The following is a 5,256-nucleotide window of genomic DNA, read 5'->3' on the forward strand; positions in this document are numbered from 1 at the left end:
ACCAGACCCAAAGTCTACAATCTCAGTGAACTCCAGTTAGCTCATGCCTTGTCCCTCCCTGGCTGAATGCAGATACCTGGTCTGGAAGTAAAGCAACTATGTGGTACCATACTGCAAAAGGACCACGGAGCTGAGTGTTGCTAGGGGCAGAGCCTGAGGATGGGAAGGGCCCTCAGGCTGTCCACCGAAGAATTCCTACTCCCAGAACTTCCTCCTTCTTTCCTTCTCCTCTCCCCTCTCTTCATCTTCCTTACTTGAAACATTATTTGTTTACTTGAAATGATTTTTTTTTAAAATGACTTTTAAGATAGGATTTGTTTATGTGTGTGAGGATGCACGTGGAGATGAGAGGACATGTATGTATATGTGCGCGCGTGTGTGTGTGTGTGTGTGTGTGTGTGTGTGTGTGTGTGTGTGAGCACGAATGTGGAGATGGATGTGATCTTGAACGCCGAGTGGCTTCAGAAGGACTACACCAGGCCAATCGCTTCCATGTGTAACTCGTTTATTGGGAGAGAGAGGGACAAGGAAGGTGGTGGTGGAAAGGGAAAGGGGGAGGAGAGAGAGAGAGAGAGAGAGAGAGAGAGAGAGAGAGAGAGAGAGAGGTGGGAGTCTACTCTCTTCTTCCAGCTGCGAGTTCTGGATATACAACTCAGGTTCATAGGCTTTGGTGGCTACCGCATTTACCTGCTGAGATTCTCGCTAGCCCTATTCTTAGAGAAGTAGGATATAATTGGCCAATAAACAAGAGTATTTGTCGAATGAAGCTACCTTCTGCAGTTTATAGAGCACCGTTTAAAGAGTTAAACTGGCTGGAGCGAGTTAGTTTAGTAGTGGAGCATTTGCTGGTTGTGTATGATGTCCTGGCTTTGGTGTCAGCCCAATAAATAAGTAAAAATAAATAAGAAAAAGATGATCATTAAATGTGCAATTTAATTTTGCCTTTCTGGTGGCAGGTTCGAATTATAATTTTTTAAAAAAAATAATATATGTTTAAAAGGATGCCTTTATTTGAAATCATGGATAAATGTTTGTGTCTATGTGCACGTATATGCACTGTGAGTGCAGGTGCTCTTAGAGTCCAGAAGAGGCACCAGATCCCCTGGAACTGGAGTTACAGGCAGGTGAGAGCCTTCCAACACTGGCTCTGGGAACTGAACTCTGGATCTTCGCAGAAGTAGTCTGAGCTCCTAACTGCTGATGCATCTAGCTAGAGGCTGGCTTAATATTTGGGCACAGAGCAGAAGTATTAAACTTTTCATTTTAAACAAGTAAGAAAGTCCATATATTATTTCAGCTTCCTCTCCCTCTCTCTCTCTTGTGTGTGTGTGTATATATATATATATATATATATATATAACACAATCTACCATGATTGTGTAACCCTGGCTGTCCTGGAACTCTCTCTGTAGACCAGGATGGATCCAAACTCGGAGATCCACCTGCCTCTGCCTCCCGAATGCTGGGATCAAAGGCATCAACCATCATTGCCTGGCATTATTTCAGTTTCAAAGATCCAGACACGGCCTTTGTCTCCCAGGCTTTCTCAGGCAAGCCACAGGTTTAAACCACTGGACTTGAATTTCCTGTCATTTTTGGCTTACGAACATCAGGATACCAACTAGGAAACTGGCGCAATGATTCGTGATGGGGATGGAGTCCAAGGATAGGGGTCAGGTGAGGAGGCAGAGGGAAGGCATGGAGTACTGAAGAGGAGCCCATGGGAGTGCAAAGTCCCTAAGGTGACCCTCATAGTTTTCTTATTTAAAACGTCATACGGAAGCAATATAATATTCTAGAAAACTCAGTCAAGCAAAATCTATTAAAAAAACAATCAAACGCTCCTCATATCTTACCAGTTGGAGATAATTACGCCAGCGAGGGGTTTAGCGTGTTTCTCTTCAGCCTCCGTTCACTCTATTGCTTTCTCTTTCTCGACATTTCCTCTACAGGTCAGGGTCCCTCCTGGGGCTTCCTGCTCAACTTGCAGACAGCTCCACCAGAATCCTCTGCCCTCCAACTGTTGCTCTCTCAGCCTCCTGGGCTTTGTGATTCCCCACCCCCCACCGCCCCCTTGCTTCCTGCTTCTCGAGCCTTCAGGAGAAAGAGCTACACAACACCAGGGAGCGTTTCTGACCCGTGATGATGAGTTTTGCACTTGGCAACGCAACTACACCACTCGCATCCTTTCAAGCGCGCCAGTGTCTGGTACCGCTGGCCTTTCTGGGATCTCAGTGCTCTGGGCAGATGACTTGAGCCCAGGAACATGGGATTTAACTAGGCAAACACAGTGAGACCTGTGCCAAAAGGCGTTCCATTAGGTGGACTTTAGCGTACATGAGTTATTTTAGAAAAGCTTCCCATTTCACAGCACTTTGGAGTTTTTCGGAGGAGGAAAAAGATGCCCTTAGTTTGGAAGATAGCTTGCCATCCTGGGAAAGCCCAGGATTTTACACCAGTAGTTTCAGCGTTCATTTTTCTATTTTCCGAGCCTGCCCTTCGTGTTAACATCAAGATTTTAAAGCTGCTTTCTTGCCTTTTAGGGGAGAAGATTTCTTCCCACTTTATCTTCCCACTTTATGAGCAGGGAAGCTCACAGCACTGACATTTAATGGTCTTTGGTACCCTAAACCATTCTGTAGATTTTTTTATCTGGCAGATACGGGACAAACGGCGGGAACATTAAGGATTGAAACAGTGCTGTGTGAAAAAAAGGTTAAAAGTACGAAGCATCTGCTTCCGCAGCGAGCAGGGTTCGAACCTGCGCGGGGAGACCCCATTGGATTTCAAGTCCAACGCCTTAACCACTCGGCCATCGCTGCTACGAGGAGAGAACGAAGGCGGAGACACTTTAGGGGATCAGCCAGTGCACGCGCGCCAGGGCCGGGAGTGGGCGGGGCCTGCAGCGACATGCCGCTCCTTCGGCTGAGGCGGCTGGGACGCGGAGTGGCTGGAGTTTCAGCGTGGACGCGGAGAAAAAGAAAAGTGGGGCGCGTCCGTCGCTGCGATCCGGGGGGCCGCCACCTAACCTGGTTTCTGGTCGCAGACCTGGCGTTTGCCCTCCCGCTTTCCCAGCGGCGCCAGGGCACGGCCGTGAACCGTAGGGTTGTGTCGCTGCGTGTGGAGGGCCCGCCCGCTCGGAAGTCGCGGCTCTCGGCGGTGCGCGTTAGCTCCGCGTTCGTTACCCTTCAGCGCGCACGTGAGGGCCGCCCTGCGTGCCTTTTTTTTTTTTTTTTTTTTTTTTTGCTTGGCCTCGTGGGCGCGCTCAAACCCGTCGGAAGCGCGGCGGCTCGCCGGTGGGCGGCCACCGCAGCGCGCATGCGCAGCTCCTGCCCGCGCCCGGTCCTCCCTGTTTGAATTCCCCGCCGGGACGAGGAGCGCAGGTTTCTCGGGTGGAGGCCGGAAGCCGAGGTGTCCAGCGACCTCCTGATAGGTGTGTGGACTTTCTTGAGACCTCCCTCTTTAGTAAAGGGTGCTGCCACGTGACAGACCATGCACCGAGTGTATCCTGGGAACCCCTAGGGTAACATTTTCTTTTTCTTTTCTTTTTTTCTTTTTTCTTTTTTTTTATTAGATATTCTCTTTATTTACATTTCAAATGCAACCCCGAAAGTTCCCTATACCCTCCCCCTGCCCTTGCTCCCCTACCCACCCACTCCCACTTCTTGGCCCTGGCATTCCCCGTACTGGGTCATATAAAGTTTGCAAGACCAAGGGGCCTCTCTTCCCAATGATGGCCAATTAGGCCATCTTCTGCTACATATGCTGCTAGAGACATGAGCTCAGGGGGTACTGGTTAGTTCATATTGTTGTTCCACCTAGAGGCCCCAGACCAAATGGCATCACTTTGGTCCCGTTTGTGACAATCACTCTTGGCTTTTTTGTCCCAATTACTCTTGCTAAGCCTAATAGGGTTTTGCTTATCTTGTTCTCTGATTCTACACGTACACCTTTAATCCCAGCACTCGGGAAGCAGAGGCAGGTGGATGTCTGAGTTCGAAGCCAGCCTGGTCTACAGAGTGAGTTCCAGGACAGCCTGAGCCACTCAAAATTCAAAGCAAAACAAAACAAAGGCATCAAATCCATTTTGTTGAGGCCCAATGGGTGCATTTTATAAAATTATAGAAATCATAACAGAAGAAACATTAAGGGCTAGTCTAAGCCTTTCATTTTTTTTCAGGGGACACTGGCCATGAGTTTTTTAGGAAAGGTTATATAATATATAAATATATAAATGGGAGACTCAAGGCTACAACATGCAAAATTAGTTCAAATAGTAGTTAAATATAGTTAAATCAGTTAAATGCCATAAATAATCACTGCATTCCAACCTGAGCAAGACATCTCTTAAATTAAAATTAAATGAAAGTCCCATGATTTGTTATCTACAGCTTGAAGTTCTTTTTAATCTTCATTGTCCTTTGTTAATCTTTAGTACAATGGAATAAATAAGGAAGACTTATGTGATGGTAAACAAACAGTGAGTTGAATGTGGACAGTACATATGATATCAGATTGTGTGTGTGTGTGTGTGTGTGTGTGGTGTATGGGTGCCTACTCATATGGTGTGTGTTGGGGTCAGAGACGATATTAGGAATCTTCCCCTTTCACTCTCTGACCCTTATTTTAGCTGAGAGCTCACATCTTATCTGAAAGTTGGAGGCAGAGAGAGGGAGGGAGGGAGAGAGGGAGGGAGGGAGAGAGGGAGGGAGGGAGACTGAGAGACTGACACTAACTGGGCCTCAAAGCCCATTCCCCGTGACACACCCCCTCCAACCACGGCACAGTTCCTCATCCTTTCCAAAACAGTTCCATTAACTGGGGACCAAGCCTTCAAATATATGAGCCTGTAGGGGGCACTCTTATTCACACTGGTTTGATTGGTTGGCCAGCAAGGTGCACTGCCCACCTCCAGGGCGGTCTCTACTCCATGCCCAGCTCTGGGGTTGTTGGGTTGCTGGAGATCTGAAGTTAGGTTCTGGTGCATGAGCAGGAAGCTCTTTACCTACTTGGCCATCTCTTCAGCACTGCAGGATATTTTTGAGGTGCATCATTTTTGTTCTTTATCTTGAGCATCCACTCTTGAGTGACAGTTGCACTTAAGGAACAATACCCATCTACCATTAGCAGAAACTTCCTTAGCATTAAACAGTGTATTCCAGCTGCTTCTGGCGAGGAATGAGTATGTGCCACATAAAAATCACCATAAAGTTAGTGGTTTAAAGTAACACAAGTTAACTGGAAACCTAGCCAACT

General features: G+C 47.4%; 1 non-coding gene across 1 annotated transcript; it reads right to left on the reverse strand.

The window, feature by feature from the left end:
• Positions 1–2,740: 2,740 nt before the first annotated feature.
• Positions 2,741–2,822, reverse strand: Trnas-uga. Its single transcript has one exon. It is a non-coding gene; the product is annotated as a tRNA-Ser (tRNA).
• Positions 2,823–5,256: the final 2,434 nt, after the last annotated feature.

Source organism: Mus pahari, chromosome 9, assembly GCF_900095145.1.
Source record: "Mus pahari chromosome 9, PAHARI_EIJ_v1.1, whole genome shotgun sequence".
In the NCBI taxonomy this organism is placed as follows: domain Eukaryota; kingdom Metazoa; phylum Chordata; class Mammalia; order Rodentia; family Muridae; genus Mus; species Mus pahari.